The sequence below is a fragment of the Malaya genurostris genome, chromosome 2, assembly GCF_030247185.1.
Source record: "Malaya genurostris strain Urasoe2022 chromosome 2, Malgen_1.1, whole genome shotgun sequence".
NCBI lineage: Eukaryota > Metazoa > Arthropoda > Insecta > Diptera > Culicidae > Malaya > Malaya genurostris.
In genome coordinates this window covers 230,788,894-230,808,446 of record NC_080571.1, presented here as the reverse complement: position 1 = coordinate 230,808,446, position 19,553 = coordinate 230,788,894, and positions in this window count along the sequence as shown.

Below are 19,553 nucleotides of genomic sequence, written 5' to 3'. Positions count from 1 at the left end.
AGCTTTCAAACGAGCCCAAGTTTGTTAAAATCGGATCAGCCATCTCTGAGAAAATTGAGCGCGTTCAAATACAACGCTTTTTGTCGGTTACGTCACTTATACATTCATATCTCCGGAACCAAACGTTACAGCCATTTGATCTTCGAACTTAATCAATGATCCGATAGTAGCTTTCAAACGAGCCCAAGTTTGTTAAAATCGGTTCAACCATCTCTGAGAAAATTGAGCGCATTCAAATACAACGCTTTTTGTCGGTTACGTCACTTATACAATCATATCTCCGGAACCAAAAGTCACAGCCAATTGATCTTCGAACTTGATCAATGTCCCGACAGTAGCTTTCAAACGAGCCCAAGTTTGTTCAAATCGGTTCAGCCATCTCTGAGAAAATTGAGCGCGTTCAAATATCTTCGAAAAGTGCACACACATACACACATACACACACACATACACACACACACACACACACACACACACACACACACACACACACACACACACACACACACACACACACACATACACACACAGACATTTTCCGATCTCGACGAACTGAGTCGAATGGTATATAACACTATGGGTCTCCGAGGCTCCGTTCGAAAGTCGGTTTTTCCAGCAATTCTAATACCTTTCTATAGAGAAAGGCAAAAAGCCTTCTTAGTCCACTTAGTGGAATTTTCATATATCTTGAAAAATCACCATAGGGTACATGAAATTTTTGAAATCGAAAAAAAAATTTTGATGCCAAAAGGCTTAGAATTGCATGAAACGTCGAGATTTAGTGTCATCTCGAAAAAAAATTTTTTTGAAAAAGTCGACTTTTTGGGACTTAGAAAAAATATGAAAATGTCCCAGAAAGTTGATTTTTTCCAAAAAATTTTTTTTCGAGATGACACTAAATTTCGATGTTTTATGCAGTTTTAAGAGTTTTGGCATCAACCAAAATTTTCGATTTTGGAAATTTCATGTACTCCCCCCTATGGTGCTTTTTCAAGATCGAAAATTTTCAAACCTTAACCGCCGGGCAGCACCCCTTACCCATGTCCGATTTAGCTCAAATTTTGCATGAGGACTTTTTTCGAGATGCTTAAACTTCTGAACAATAGCGCTTTACGAAATTAGAGGTGATCCCAAAATATTGGCACCCTTATATACATTGGAGCAGTAAAAAACAACGTGTTTTGTTGGTTACGTCACTTATACCATTATATCTCTGGAACCAAAAGTCACATCCATTTGGTCTTCGAACTTGATATATGGTCCGATAATAGCTTTCAAACGAGCATAAATTGTTAAAGTCGGTTCAGCCATCTCTGAGAAAATTGAGAGCGTTAAAATACAACACATTTTGTCGGTTACGTCACTTATACAATCATATCTACGAAACCGAAAGTCACAGTTATTTGATCTTCGAACTTGATCAATAACCCGACTGTACCTTTCAAACGAGCATAGGTTTGTTAAAATCGGTTCAGCCGTCTCTGAGAAAATTGAGCGCGTGTAAATATCTTCGAAAAGTGCACACACACATACATACAAACACACACACATACACACTATGGGTCTCCGAGGCTTTGTTCAAAAGTCGGGTTTTCCGGCAATTCTAATACCTTTCTATAGAGAAAGGCAAAACGTATGACCTATCTCTTCTAAGACGTTCGAAGGTTTATCTTTTCCAAACCTTATCACTTGTTTCTGGATATTTTTCGCTAAAAAATAGGTTGTATGGGTTTGTTTGAACATATTCTTTAGGAGTCAATGGTCGTACAGCAGCCCGGCAGAAATTTTATAAGTCCGGCAACCCGGCAGATTCCTCTAAGACCGACACTGCCGGCATCCCGACATCAAAACCATATTCGAACTGCCCGCAATACGTCACAAAAAAAATCTAAGAAAAATCACTACACGCTTCGGGTATTTATCGTGTCCCGCATTTTGACGACTTCCAGGGGGAACCTCGTTAACCTCGGCTTCAGTTTGCCAGTAGGTACGTGAAACTTGAACGATAATCTTGGCCCACATCCAGATTCCTCTCGAAAAATTGCGCTCCATTCGTACCGTCATGACGTTCGCGTTTTGTGATAAACAATAAACAAAAAGTTGAATGCTGTTTTCTTTGCTGTAACTTCTGTCGCCACCACCATCGGGGAGGGCAGCTTGAGACGCGGTAACCACGGAAACATAAGAAGCTCTCGGTTGTTGTGATGCTTGCTTGCCTAGGCGTTGTTTATTTCATCCTACCGAGAAAGAAAAGATACCAACCTCACCACTCTGCGCCACCCTGCGGGCAAAACAGCACTCGTAAGAAAATGATTCGCTGCCGGAAAAACTTACAAGTTTTCGATTTGTATACACTCGCAACTTTTCTGCACAAATCATCAACAGTGCAATGGTGGAGTAGGTGACGGCAACGGCGAAACGGAAACCTCGAGGAGGGGTGGGGTTAGTATTTTGTTTGCCTGCCCGAGACGTTCATGGCTTGCTTGATTTTGTTGGTGGGCGCCTCTTGGTTTGGCAGTTAATGCTTTGAACCCATCCACGCGCTTTTCCCACAACCGCCTCGTCAGACCTTGCAGTGCCGGCAACATTCGGAAGCCAGTTATTCTTCGGTGGAAAACAATACAACCCAATGGTAACCGATGCCGATGCGAAACGCGGTGGTGAAGAATAAAAGTTTCCGTTTTAGCTGCTATCGAGACAGTAAATAAAAGCAATAAGTGAATGAAGTGAATCATTGCTTCGGCAAAAAAAAAAAAATCATGGCACCGGGAGAGGAAAGTTTTTGTGGGCAATACAACAAAACCCGGACAAACAACGTTGTTTTCAGCCACCATGAATTGAAGTTGATTGGTAAGGAATGGGGTAGGGGAAGAGGAGGGGAATTATCTTACAACATCTGTTTTGGAGCGGAAACTGATAAAACTTGGGTTTTTTTTAGTAGACTGTTTCTCTCTGTGGTGGTAGTCGAAGAGATTTTTTGTGTGTCCTTTTCCCCCCTAGCTGAGTCAATAACAGCGGAATAACTTTTTCGGAATAAGTTTCGCATTTTATACCAAGAAAACAATAGACGATTCAGGGGGATGAACATGAATTGCTAGTCATTTCTTTTTTTTCACTTATCCGAAAAAAACTCACGCCTTTTCGTGGAGAAATCAAATTTTGTGTTCTTAACCAAATATGAAATCAAAGCATACACATTTTAATTGAAAACTGTAATTTTTATTTAAATGTTTTTTTTTTAATCACTTCATCTCACGCAACATAAACCGAAATGTTGCTTATCTAATTCCGCACACTTTGAGTCACATACTTTTAAAAGCTACGGCCTACATCACCTCTCCAACCGTTGAAATCCAGTGTACTGATATTCCAAAACGGCTACCGACGGCGTTCCGTTTATTCGTCATCGGCTGCAGCGGATGATTCGAAGGACCGATGGTATCCGTGTCCGTGATGAGCCGGTGCCGGAGCATGATGATGATATCCGCCATGTTCGTGGTGTGGTGCGCAGGGCACGTGAGCTACGTGGGGTGCGCATCCGACCAGCAGATTTGCTCCGCATTTGACGGCCGGAGCCTTGGCAGGGTACGTGTGCACGGTATGGTGAGACGGGGCTGTGTGCTGGTACGACGGAGCGGCCATGGTTCCCAGTATGCAGGAGACAACGCAGAAGGCAACGACGCAGACCGACTTCATCTTGGCTTGCTACTAACTGGTGTAAATTTCTCGGATGCTAACTTGAATGCACTGGAACTTTCAACGGTGGACTGTGACCGATGGTCGTCACCGCCGGAACATTTATAGTTAACCGGAAAACTCGCCTTTCCTCAGCACTGACTGTATTCTCGGTATGCTCCCCAGTACTGACTCATATCGAGGGTTGCAACATTTTTCCCCGTCAATTTAAACATTCCAATGTTTTGAAAAAACATAGAAAAACTGGACCAACAATCACAAGCTTTCAAATGATAACATTCTCACGCGTTCCGCTTCTTGTTGTCAGTAAACGACCGATGGGTGAAACCTGGCTGGTGCGCCGTGGTTGCTCCCAATCGAAGCCGGCAAACACACGATCAGCTTTCAAAGTAGGAAAACGGTGCAACGAAAATCACCTCGATATTTTTCGATGCACTGTTTGCTGTTATTGATGTCGTTTTCGCTTGATGCCAAACCCGATTCAGTTTCCACTCTAATTGCGGTTTCAAACGGTTTGTTTGAAGTCGGTTTCGAACCTAGTTCCAATATCGATGAACTGAAATTCGAGTCAGTGTCGAACTTGATTCTAATGTCGGGTTCGCTTATATTTCCGTTGCTAAGTGCGAATCCCATATTAGTTTCGTAGGTCAGGCTTAGGTTTTTTTCCTAGAGAAAATTACAGAAGTTTTTAACGAAAATAGCAAATCATGAGATATTTCGAAAAGTAATTTGCAAACTTCCCAACTAACCTAATAGCATGGACGCACTAGTGCTGATGTCAAATGATTAACGAATTTGCTTCTATTTTTCACCTGAAGCTGTTAGCGGAATACATTCAATAGTTGCACTATTTATGTACCATTTAATTCCACTATTTCACTGTCACGTTATTACACTTTCACAAAGTCACTATACTTTAATGAAGCATAACAAACGTTACAATACAGATACGCGTATTTCGGAATGTTATTTACATCCTTCTTCAGTGTATCGGTTTTATAAGTTTGTTTTTGCTTGATATCCGATGAAATTACGAACTTTTTTATTTGAGTTCAGAAGCAATTAAAATGTAGCAAATGTTAACACATGTCACCATTTCGGGATGATACCTGGGATATCATGCCTGATACTATGTCGAAACGTCAAAAGTTGTAACTGGCAACACGGATAATGTGCATTGAATTTATGAATATCATTAATGAAGAACTAGGGGCTGGGGTCCACTAGGAGATTGATAGTACCTATTAGCTCTCTCCGGACTGTACCAGCCTAGATGCCGTGTGGAATCCGGCGGAAAAAATGAACCAAGAATAGATCCACTAGGACCCTGCTTCCATGTCGTAAAAGGCGACAATTGCAGGAGTTTCTTTTTTCTTTCAGTTATCAGATATTTTCAATGTTTTACTTCTGATAACTCTATTTTACTAAATCATCTCTTTATTCAACCTATCAATTTCCGTCTAGCTTCGGAGAAGGGTTTTATTAGGAATGATTTCTTCTTCCATGTTATTGATTGTCTTTCAGGATTATAAAATGAATGATAAAAATCAACCATTGCGCAAATCCGTTTATATTACAAAGTCAATAACAGAGATAACATATATCGGTATATTGAATACATAGTAAAAAACACTTGATATTAATATTTCAAACAGTAAATTAATATTTTTCTCGGTAGCCGGCTGCCCAGATCAACTAATATAACCAATTAATAATTTCAATAAATAATTCAAATAATAAAGAATCTAGACGCGTGTGAAATCTGTTGACCTTTGTTTGGTGATTTAAAATGATTTTATAATAACTGTTTAGAATATTTCAATGCAATGAATCAACTTTTTTGTCTAAATCCTATTCGCTCGTTTATTTTGCATCACGTAGTTACGTGCTTAATCCACCTAGCAGTGAGATGATACCTTTTTTTTATCAATCCGCATGTCTTTTTTTTTGCATGACTAAAAAAAACGCGAAAGGTAGATGCATAAACGAGTGACTGCATACTCGACAGCCGGCTGTCCGGAGTTTTGTCAATTTCGGAGATTGACTGTTTCGTGCATTATATTGCCAGCACAAAGTAACACATAAAACGATAATACTTTAGAACATTCTTGGTAGCCGGCTACCCAGAGCAATAAACACATGATAACATTATTAAAACATTTACTAACAAAGTATCCTCTCCTGTGATGCATGTGGGAATGCAGAGGATTCCTCGGTTCTTAGTAGCAACATGCATCGAACTAACAATCCTTTCCCTCCCAAGTAGATCTGCATTCGGACGTGGCCGGCGTCGGTATTGATCAGCATGCATGGTTCAATACAGATTGCACAGTGTGAAACAATGTGTTATTCCCAAACATGTTACTTCAAAAAATCATTTTGCAATCTCAATTGGTCCAGGTCAATAACGGAGTAGCAACACACGGGCGGTCTCTAATGCTAATGCTAATGCTAATGCTAATTACGAGAGTGAAAATGAACTGTAATTAGAACTTTGAATTAGCTCACGAAAACAGACGTTCGGAGATAAAAAAAAACTGAACTGAGTCGAATGCTATATCACTTTATCCAATATTTATGACTCGAATTTTAAAGCTTTTGCCTTAGGCTTCTTTGTTCGAAGGAGAAAAAACGCAAAATCATATTTATCAAGAATTATTTTCAATTTAAAATTAATATTTGAATAAAAACTTAACTCAGTTTAAATAGGAATTACTTAGGAACGTTCTCAAATTTATTTTTTTCCGTTTTTTCAAAATCAAATACCAAATTATTGTTTTCGAAGGCATCTTTAGGTATGTGAAATTGGAAAATATTTTTGTTAATGCTCTTTATTGAAGCATAACATTATTCGGGTTGAAAGTCAAAAAACAAGATCGACAAAAGTGTTTGAACTCTTTTTTTCTCAATTCTCTAGTATAGTTTTACCTGAAATATAACAGCCCTTAATATAGTATCTGGACTTGCTATAAGCTTAATAAAATCTGAATGTTTGTTTCTGATTTGAAATCATTTTTATAACATAATGAGATATAAATATTAGGAGCATATATAATTTTGATAGAATTCTGTAATGCTCTGTTGATCGGGTTTAGTTCTCATGACATTATTTTAATGACCGTCGTTTTAAGCGGCAATTTGAGATTTTAATCATTCATTACTCTGTAATGTCGCAACTGCAAATCGGATCGAATTTGAATCTAAACGTGTGATAATCGTTTGAACATTCCATAATATATTGAAGTAAATTCCACTTTAGAGTTTACGGTTATTTAAGGTACCTTCAGAGCCGGTATTCAGGAACCAGCGAAACCCAAACCGATTCGTATGGCCATAGGATGAATAAATTGCAATAGTTTTGAGTCAAACTTTAAAGCTTTTCGGGATTGTCGTCTTCTATGTCGGTTTGAGTTTTAAAAATTCATCATCCTGTAATTCCAGAATCAGAAGTCAGAACTGGATGAAATTAATTAATTTTGTCCTTGTCGATTTGTTTTTTTTGTGAAAACGATTGAGCTTTGAGAAATGATTCGATACTGGAATCGGAGTTCGAGAAGCGGTGTAACCGAAGTCGGATAAATTAACCTGAGTAGCTGTGTAGTTTGCATTTGTTTAAAAAAGGTTTGAAAATCAGTGCAGATCTTTGAGAAATCGTAGTGCGAATTATTTTTTTGGGTAACTTCCGAATCGAAAACTAAATACCACTAAAACTAAAAAAGTTTATTTGGTTATCGACTATCCAAATCTGCAAACCCGATAAACCTGATAAATGTATGTGAAATAGACATTTTTATACTAATCACCCTGTATCCCCTAAGCCGGAAGTTGGATCTGACTGAAAAGCAAGAAGTTTTATAGAATCTTAAAACTTTTCATTTGAAACTTAGATGATTCCTAGATTTAATTTAAATCTTAGATCGGTTCAGCCATCTACGAGAAAAATGAGTTACACAATTTTAATTTTGTTTCACATATCATCCTATAGTTTCGGAAGCAGAAGTCGGATCTAAACATAATTCAGGAACCTTGTTTGGGAGTATACTACTTTTCATATGAATCTGAGTTTGTAGAAAACGGTTTAACCATCTCCGAGAAAATTGAGTGAAATTTGCTGATCTCGACGAACTGAGTCGAATGGTATATGGGATTTATGTTTTTCGAGCATTCATTACTGTAAGTAGATTAAATCGAAATAATTATGGAATTACCGTCAACTCGAAAATGCTGCCATCATCTAGTTTACATGTCATACTCTAACGAATATGTTGCCAAAAACCAACCGTGCTAAAATCGGTCCGAGGCAAAATGCCATGAAAAAAGATGCTGTACACAGTCTTTTTGGTACTTAGAAACAATTGTATGTAACAGTATAAAAAATCATGTTTCATTTGGCAGCGCTTTATCATAAAACGCGTAAAACTCCTACTACTGGAATAAGGTGAAAAGTCGTTTTCACAAAAATATCGATATCTCCGTTAAAAATGGACGGATTTTGACAATCTATGGCTTGTTGGATAGCTATTACCGTGCGGAATCTAAGTCTGAAAACATATTCTGTTTTCAAGGTCAGTTGTGACAGATATAGTCAAAAAACTACACATTTTGACATAAAATTTCGTATAACTCAAAAAGTAAACATCCGATCTCAAAACCATTCAATAGTGTTCAGGGTGACGGGGAGACCTTTCATTTGCGACTAGTTTGATCAAAATCGGTTCAGCCATCTCTGATATCTCGACCTATTAGTTGACAACACACATACACACAAACACACACACACACACACACACACACACACACACACACACACACACACACACACACACACACACACACACACACACACACACACACACACACACACACACACACACACGGACATTTGCTCAGTTCGTCGAGCTGAATCGATTGGTATATAACACTCGGCCCTCCCGGCCTTGGAAAATTTTTGTAAAGTTTAAGAGAATTCTATAGCTATTTTTTATATATATAAAAAAAAGGTAAAAGATGAATAATATCAATCATGGATTAAAAGAAACATCATATTATCGATAACTTTGCTAGTGAAGACATTCTAGATGTCAACTTAATTGTCAAACGAAACCGTTTAATTCCCATGTGAACATGGTATAAAGCAGAGGTGGAAATAAGCCCGTTTTGCGTACGAAAATGTGAATCAAGATTTCCGGTTGTAAATCAATAACCTTTATTAATCCACCTAGTGGTGTGAAGATTTATATTTCTAAAAATATCACTAGAAGATTCTGTCAAGAATTTTTTTTCAATGTTGAATACAATAAGAAACTTTCTTTGGGTTTTAACTTACATAAACTTTTCAATTTGTAAACAGTTATGTCAAGTTAATTTATTTATTTTGCATCGTCGCACTAAATGAATAGACACACTTTACCGAACAGATCTGAAACTGGAAGTCGGACCAGGATGAAACTAAACTGAGACTTAAGGAACTTTTGTATCTTTTTGTTTCGATTATAGAGGTTTCAACCTTAAGGTCATTCACCTCTTCGGGCCAGAGAAAAATTCTCTGATCCTATGTGCGGGGTTGGGAATCGAATCCAGATAGGCTGCGTGAAAGGCATCGATTTACTACCCATCACGCCATACCCGTCTCCTTTAGGAACTTTTATTTGAGCCTGTTTCTGGAAATTGATCAAATTATTTTTGAGAGAACTGAGTGAGTCTCGTTTTAGAGTATTTGAGCACTATTACCGGTACTTCTGAAACCTATACCTGGCACTAGTATAGCCAAAGTCGGTTCGTTTAGTAAGTTACTAATATAGTCTATAAATGGAATCTGCTTTCAGCCAAATCTAGAAGAAATTTACCTTTTTTGGATCGTCGCTGCAACTTTAAACCCCCTTTTACCCTATGAAAGCATGATGAAATTCAATAGCAAACCTGTGGGACTATGAGATTTTTTATTTTACGATTGACGATTGAAAAATATAAATTTTGATGTCGCAACCCTGCGCGAAATTGAACAGAACACGCTGCGAACGGAGTAAAGCCGCACGTACCGACGCGTACCAGTTTTGCATCGTCATTTTGTATGACGATTTGAATGTTTTGACACTCATCGCCCTAAAATTGGGGAGCCGGAAGTCGGATCTGGATGAAATGGCACAGTATATTGAAAAACAATGAGAACTTCAATTATTTGTAAAAATCGGTTTAACCGTTGCTGAGAAATGCAAGTGAGTTCCGGTTTTGAAGCTTTTCTGTGACCTTGTAGAGGAAACTGTGAATTTGTAGTCCCAAAGTAGTTTTATATATTCACTTCCTAACAAGATCTGCCACCTAGATGAATTCAGCAGTAAGTTTTATAAAAATGTGCACCTTGTTTCGCCATCGCTTCTAAAACAATACTCATGAAATTGAAAATTTTCACTAATCGCACTGTACTACCGGAACCGAAGGTCGGATCTGGGTTAGTATTGGGGGACTTTTTAACAAATTTCATGATCTTTCATTTGCTCCTAAGTTTGTGGAATTCGGTTAAGGAGTATGCGATCTAAGTTTGTTAAGATCGGTTAAGCCATCTCTGAGAAAATTGAGTGACATTATTTGTCACATACATACAAATATACACACATACATACACACACAGACATTTTATGATATATGACACTCGGCCTTCCGAGCTTCGGTTGAAAAGTCGGTTATCACAGTGATTGCATAGCCTTTCTATAAGAGAGGCAAAAACATATCATAGAATGAATAGAATAGTACTAAAAGTGCTATTCAACTTATCACTCACCTCAGGAACGTTTCCTGATATTTGGAAGAGTTCATATATTCTGTCCTGGGTTGGCGGTTCAATGCATAGGACGCAGGTCTTACAAGCCAGTTGTCGTATGTTCGAGCCCCGACCTGGAAGGATTCTTAGTGTCAGTAGGATCCATAGTACTAGCCATGCAATGATTCTGTACACTAAGAATCGGCTGCGAAGTCTGTTGAAACAGAAAGGCCAAATTCCACAAAAGGAATGTAATGCCAGGACTTTGCTCATATATCTTTCCAGTATTCAAGAAAGGAAATAACTCTGACGTTTTCAATTATCGTGGGATTGCGGCAATTTTCAAGTTACTCGAAATTATTATCCTGAATTTTATCATTCACAATTGCAGTAACTACATCTCCGAAAGTAAGCAGGAATTTGCTCTCCTACACATCTTTTATCATCCGTTCTCTTGAAGCACGTCTCTAAGTTTGACGCAATCTATACAGATTTCTCCGTAGCCTTCGACAAGATAAATCATCAAGTAACAGTAGCTAAGCTCGATATTCTTGGTTTCAATGGATTCTTTCTGAACTGGCTCCTATCATATTTAACTGGCCGCAAAATGTCTGCAAAAATTGGAAACTACTCGACGACACCCTTCGCCGTTAGCTCTTGAGTACCTCAGGGCAGTCATTTGGAACAATTTATATTTTTACTATAGCTTAATGAACTCAATTTTTTGCTGAAATTCTGTAAACTCTCCTTTGCTGATGATTTCAAGCTATATCACCAGGTTAAATCTCAAGAAGACACAATTTTTCTACAGTCACAGCTTGATTCATTCGCCAATTGGTGCCAAATCAACAGAATGTCATTAAACGCCTCAAAATGCTCTGTTATTTCTTTCTCTCGCAAACACTCGTTTATAAGATACGAGTACAACATTACGGGAAAAGTGCTGAAATGTGAATCGATCGTAAAGGACTTAGGAATTATTCTTGATGCCAAGTTAAACTTCAAAAACAACATTGATTATATAATTTCCATAGGCTTTCAAGCTGCACTAGTCCGTTCGACACTTGAATTTAGTGCAATTATTTGGTCACCTTACTATCAAAACGACGATGAGCGCGTCGAAGCTATCCAGCGAAAATTGGTTCGGTTTGCTCTAGGCAATCTACCATGGAACGACCCTGCAAATCTACCTAGTTACCAAGATCGCTGTAAACTTATAGGCTTGGGTCTATTATCTGATCGTAGGAATGTCTCAAAAGTAGTTTATATAGGCAATTTGTTACAAACACGTATCGATTGTCCCGAACTCTTACAGTTGATTAATTTCGACATTCATCGTCGTAGTCTGCGTTATCACCCCTTTTTGAGATTACTTTCCGCCAGAACAAACTATGGATTCAATGAACCATTTACTAGTATGTGTAGTTTATTCGTTAACTTATATAATGTCTTTGATTTTCATGTATCTCGAAATGTAATTACACGACTGTTTTATTAGTTACCTATCATGTTAGTTTTAGAATCAAAGATTGGTACAAAGATGAGGATGTTTTATGCCTGCTGGAGGCAGAGGTTTAAAAATTCTCAACTCCCTACGCCACATAACAAACATACAATATTGTATTTTCGTTCAACCCCCACTTCGTCTCTCCACCATCTCCATTGGAAACTAACTTAGCTCGCCGAAATTAACCCGGTGATATCTTCTTCTTTCTCTCTGTCTTCCACCATGCATTCTTCGATCACTTATTAGATTTACATGCCGATTCTAAACCTGTCGTTTTCTCTGCCTTTGACGATGTTTTTGGCCACTAATTAGATCTACATGCCGTTTCTAACACCGTTGTTAGCCCACGCTCGTCTACCACCTTCTCCAGCAACCCTTGTATTCTATTCCAACTTTTTTCTTCTCTCTCACATTTTAAACAAGAGTACTATTACTGCCATATAAGGCTTGATGTCATCAACTAGTTATAGAGTTATAGATTTAGGTTTAATTGTTAGTGTTAAGTCCAAATGTATCTGTTGGATCATTGTAATCTGTTCATACAAATGATGAGAAGGTTTTATACCTGCTGGAGAGAGAGATTACCAAAGTTGTGTGAGTAGGTTTCCCAATCTTAGCCTGTATGTTTTTCAGAAAAGTATAAGAGAATTTAGATGGAGCAGGAAGGAGATAATGAAACGGGATTTCGGTGTATGGCTTAATATATGCTGAGATGACAGGGATATTCAGAAATAGGTACATGTAAAAAATGTAATATTTAATGTTGTTTTAATAAACCAGAATAAAAAAAATTTCATCTCCATCGAGATTATCCCTGCTCCCGAATAAATAAATAAATGGAATTCGGTATCGACAGCGCCTTGTTGGAATGTACGATACAGTGACTAAAATTAAAATGCATTTAAATTATTTTCGAGGGAACACGACTGACGATTTCAGAAAGTATATTCCTATTGTTGATGCATACCAAATGAATGACACTATAAAATAAAACGATAAATAACTATGTTACTGAATTTGTGTATTTTGTAATACAAATTTTTAATGTATATCACAAAAATTTTGAGATTTTTTGCATCTTTACTAAAATCTCTAAAAACTTTTAAAACTTCTCAAGAAGCTATCAAAATATTCTAACAATTTATCAAATAAGTTATGGAATACTAGCAAAACAAGCTATTATACCAAATTAAAGCAGTATTTTACCATTTCAATAATACAACAATGCCTTAATACGCAATGATTGTGAAATAAACTATTACTTTGATATAAGTTTGGTATCACTTTATATTCGAATTCCCAACCTGTGGTCTGCGGATAGAACTTTTTTCTATCAGCAATTGTTTCTAGTAGTACGTGTAGTTATGTTACCTTGAAATTAATAAAATAAATATTAATTTTTATTTGCGTATACATATATTTCCAACGAATAAAATAAAATTTAATCGACCGCGGACCCCAGAAAAATAATATTGTTTCGAAAAAGTTCGCGATATAAAAAGGTTGGGCAGAACTGTTCGAACCGGTTTATAATAACCGGTTGTATAAACTATGCAGAAAAAAAACCGTCTGTCAAAATCAGAACACTATTCTATCCAACAGCCAACTAAAATCGTTCGTATCAGAAAGCCGTATAGATTTGGGCTGGCATGTTTTTGTGTTGCTACAATTCGAAACGGTGCTCATGTGCGGAAAGGATGACCGATAAATTCTTGTTAGTTTTTAATTATTTTAATGGATCGTGTTTGTGCAGTTACCGGATGATCCAAGCGATGGCCGCAGTAATCAGTCGAGCGGGGATTGCCCCGGTTACGTTAAATTGTAATTGCTATTTGTATTCGATTCAATTTCGTAAATTCGCTCCGGCTCGTCGTTCCTGGGATTCGCGCTGCATCGTCGTAAAACCGGGCTGATGGGTTCTGTATGAAGGGAACTATTTGCGCATTCCAAGGGGGCACTGGATAGGTAAGGTAGGCCTGCCGGAATAGGTAACCTGCTCCGGACAGACTGTGCTAGAACGACGATTTGTAATTTATGCATGCTTCGTGAAAGCTGGCTTAGTTACAGTAAACCGGTGAAAAACGATTCCACCAGAGGGAATACGTGATGCAAAGGTGATTCCCAGCTGGTGTTCGAGTTTGATTGAATTAATGTTTACTGCATGCAGACTAGAATCCGTCGTACGGTACGGTAAGCGATTTGTTGCTTGCCGGTGCATTTTTAATTATGCTAGAATGTAATCGAACTTTGCAGTAAACCGCCAACGAGCTATGAATGAATGCAGTAGAAGTTTCTGTCATCAAATGAAACTGGTGTGTAGCAGTAATATGAGCCGATTTTGCCGCACCTTGATGACTTCGTATTATGACCGAAAAATAAGACGTTTAAATATGTTGTGATATTCAAAAGAATCGTATTTAAAAAGACTCACCTTCGGCCACTAAATGCTAGCAATGTTTCGAAAGCCTGAAATCAGAAAAAACGGAAAAAACACGATGAAAGCAATTACAGATCGGTACAGGACTAAAAGAGTGGGAAATAACCATAACAAATGGAATAAACGACCCTCCGGACAGACGACAACAAGCGAGTACTTAATGCAATATACATTTCAATTATTGCGCTTTGTAGACAGAAACAACTCCCCTGCCATCGTCGTTCGTTCGTCGAGCTTCACCCCAGTCCCCATCAAATCAACACAATATTTCATCAGGATGTACGTCGTCGTGTTCGGAGCCGCTTTTATGGTTTAGTTTTACTTGTCCGCTTTCCGGAGAGCAACTTCTCCAAAGAACAGCTTCCGTTTTTAATCAGCTACCAGCGTGTTGCGACTTGGCTGGGAGTAGCATCCGCACACCAACGGCAGCCCGAACTGGCTGGTAGCTTAGTATTCATGCCTCGTAATGATATGAAAATTATGATAGATTCAAGAAAATAATGAGCGGGTTTATTTTATTCCCATCTCGTTCTCTGATTCGGTCCGAACGCTTTGGTTGGACATAGCAAAAAAAAGACAGAGGAAAGGATAATGTTATGGAAATAAACTGCGATGCGAAGGAAAAAACTGTTAGAGAGCTCTGGGCATCCGAAGGGGATGTTATTCCTTTTTTCGGTTTTACTGACTGTTAATGTTGAGTGTACTAATTTGATGCAAGTTATGAGGTGATGTAAAATGTGAAATTTTAAATCCATTTTTAATACATTCGAACGGATTTGTTGCATTTTTTTCTTATATGAATCTCATTGATTGGTAAAATAAGTATAGATTCTGGGGACGGGTATAGCGTGATGGGATAGTCGATGCCTATCACGCAGCCCACCTGGGTTCGATTCCCAACCCCGCACATAGGGTCAGAAAGATTTTCTGGTCCGAAGAGGCGAATGACCTTAAGATGTTAAAACCTCTATAATTGAAAAAAAAAAAGTATAGATTCTGAAGCATTTTTCTCCGTTTCTTAAAATAAACCAAAGAGATTGTTTGTGCATTAACTAGTATAACCTACAGAATGAAACAGTTCTCTGACATCGATGAGAAAACAAAGTGAGTTCCACTATTGTAGGTATTTCGGGCACTAGAACCCGAGAACGTATAATCGAAGTTGGTTCGTATGGCCATCAACTAACATGATTTTAATTGCATCCGAAAAATATGCTGATTTTCGGTAGGAGCATAAGATCAATCATTTGAACCTAAGATTTGGAATACCAAGTGTAAAAGTAAGTGAGATCCGCACACACACACACACACACACACACACACACACACACACACACACACACACACACACACACACACACACACACACACACACACAGACACACAGACACACACACACACACACACACACACACACACACACACACACACACACACACACACACACACACACAGACAGACAGACAGACAGACACACACACACACAGACAGACAGACATACAGACAGACAGACACACACACACACACACACACACACACACACACACACACACACACACACACACACACACACACACACACACACAGACACACAGACACACACACACACACACACACACACAGACACACACACACACACACACACACACACACACACACACACACACACACACACACGCACACACACACACACACACACACACACACACACACACACACACACACACACACACACACACACACACACACACACACAGACAGACAGACATACAGACAGACAGACAGACAGACACACACACACACACACACACACACACACACACACACACACACACACACACACACACACACACACACACAGATATATTGCTCAGCTCTACGAACTGAGTGGAATGGCATATGACACTTGGCCAATTTTTACTAGTCGGTTTTCAAGTGATTGTATAACCTTTCTATATGAGAAAAGGCAAAACAGTTCAGCGTTTCAATGAAATGATTATTTGTTGTTAGTTTCGTGACTCGTATTTTCAATATACGTCAAACTGGCTACTCGTGAGTTTGCTAGCATTTTTACGATTGCAATTTATTTTCTTCCTCCATTCTAAGAGTATGGACCATCCTGCGAATTATTTGAACTTTTAGTTAAAATTTGACAGTCGGGTAGTTATTTTTTATCGAGTAGTTAAATTTATGTAAAACTGCGACCCATTTCAAAGTTCGACGGATGGAAAATTATTTGGGTCTATTTTGCTCTGAAAATAAACTAATAGCAACTGGTGTAATAATTGCAATTCAGTGAAAGTAAGAATAACTTCGAGATAAACTTATGTCGTTTTCGTTTTTAAATTGGACTACACTGGTGTAGCGAAAACTGCACTGAAACCGTTCGTTTTTACCAATTGCACTACACCAGTGCTACACTTTTTCTGCACCGATACCACTGGTGTAGCACTCATCAAAAGATTGGTGTAGCTCTGTGCAATGGAATCGTTTATTGTAGTCAATGGTTACTGTTTATGTTTTCGTCATTTTTGTTCGTTTATTCATGCCTCAGTGTAGCACTGCACCGGTGTAGTGCAAATTAAAAACGAAAACTTCATCATTACTTCATTTAAAAAATATTTAAACTTTTTATAGAGGTATTTTCTTTGAGTGAAAGTATAAACAGAAATTACACAGAAGCCATTTGTACTAAAGGTCTGAAATTAGAATGTTTTGGCAAGATATTGATTGCTGTAAGTAGTTGAAATCGGTATTATCATGGAATTGCTTTCAACTGCCATCATTTGGATTATATATGTCATATTTGAACGATTATGTTGCCAAAAATGAACCGTGCTAAAATCAGTCCGAGGCAAAATGTCACGAAAAAGGATGCTGTACACAGTCTTTTTGGTACTTAGAAACAATTTTATGTTACAGTTGAACAAATCGTGTTTCACTTTACTCCGAAACATCGCTTTATCGTTAAGTGCCTAAAATTCCTACTACTGAAATAAGGCGAAAAGTAGCTTACACAAAAATGTCGATATCTACGTTAAAAATGGATGGATCTTGATAATCTGTGGCTTGTTGGACAGCATGTGGAATCTAATTCTAAAAACATATTCTGTTTTCAAGGTCAATTGTGACAGATATTGTCAAAAAACTGAAAAAAATTTATTCATGTAAATCAAAAAGTAAACATTCATTCTCAAAACCATTCAATAGCGTTCAGGGTGACGGGAAGACCTATCATTTGCGACTAGTTTGATCAAAATCGGTCCAGCCATATCTGAGATCTCGACACACACACACGGACATTTGCTCAGTTCGTCGAGCTGAATCGATTGGTATATGAAACTCGGCCCTCCGGGCCTCGGAAATTTATTGTAAAGTTAGAGCGAATTCTATACATATTTTTTATATTTTTAAAAAAAGGTAAAACATACGCCCTTTTTTAAAAACCAGTCTTGCGTTCAATTGGTCTCTCCGTCCGTGCAAAACAAATGGTTGTTTTAAAGCAGGGGTAAAATAAATGATATACAAAAAATGGTTGTCTCTTTGAAAACTGATTTTACCACTTTTTTGACTGTTAAATTCTGGAATTGCTCAATTGTGAAACATACCGATTTTAACAAGTTCTAATTACTATTTGGGGCGTGGGGCATAATGTCCGTAGAATGACTGTTATGAAAAACTATTATGTGAAAAATATTGTTTCTTTTTCCTTACATGTTCGAACCATAAACAGAGACATAATCACTGTTAAAAGTTAGTTACTAAACAGCAACCAACCATTAGACGTTTTTTACGGAAAGATTTAGTCGCAGCAAAATCTCACATCGAAAAGCTGCTTAATAATATTTTCAGTTTTGTTCATATTTTTTATCAAACGAAAATTGCCGAACTTGCATAGCAGAAAGATTCTACGACAAGTTAGCATTAGTGATAAAACTTGTGTTCAGAAAAGTCTTGAATGCTTGAAAAAGCAAAGATGCGTTTTAGCCAGAAGGGGCCGCTTTATAATACTTTCTCCTATGTTCGACAGTATCGTTCCAAGCATGCTAACGATCTGTCAAATCTATATATATATATATATATATATATATATATATATATATATATATATATATATATATATATATATATATATATATATATATATATATATATATATATATATATATATATATATATATATATATATATATAAATGCAGAGATCATTCTTTGTTATCGCATCACGTTAGAAAGGATGGACGGATTTATATGATTCTTTTTTTGTTTGATCATTTTTTACCCCCCCCGGGCTCATATATAAAAACGTGATTAATCCACCTAGCAGTGAGATGATACCTTTTTTTATCAATCCGCATGTGTTTTTTGCATGGATATTCTTAGGTGTTTTAGTTCTCATGACATCATTTTAATTATCGTCGTTTTAAACGGCAAATTGAGATTTTTATCACTCATTACCCTGTAATGCCGAAACTGCAAATGGTATCGAATTTCAATCTTAACGTGTGACAATCGATTGAACATTCCATGAGATGTCGAGGTAAGTTCCACTATAGAGTTTTTCGTCATTATTTATGGTAGTTCCAGAGCCGGTATTCAGGAATTAGCATAGCCCAAAATGATTCGAATGGCCATAAATTATTACGCCAAACAATATGGTATGAATTTCATAAACTCATCATCTGTAATTCCAGAATCGGATAAAATTTACCAATTTTGTATGGGACCTTAAGTCCTGTAATTTTTGTTTTTGAAGTTCGATTTGGTCTTTTTTGAGAAAATGATTGAGCTTTGAGAAACGATTCGATACTGGAACCGGAATTCTAAAATCGGTGTAGCCGAAATCAGTTAAATTCACCTGAGGAGTGTGTAGACATCTTTGAGAGATTGTAGTGCGAATTAAAATTTGGTGGTATATTCCGAAACTAAAAACGAATACCGCTTAAACTGAAACAAATTTATTTCGTAATCGACTATCCAAATCTTTCAACCCGATAAACCTGATAAATTTATGTGAAATGGACATTTTTATACTAAACACCCTGTATCTCCTAAACCAGAAGACGGATCTGACTAAAAAGTAAAATGTTTTATAGGATTATAAGACCTCTCATTTGAATCATAGATGATTCTTAGTTTTCATTTGAATCGTAGATC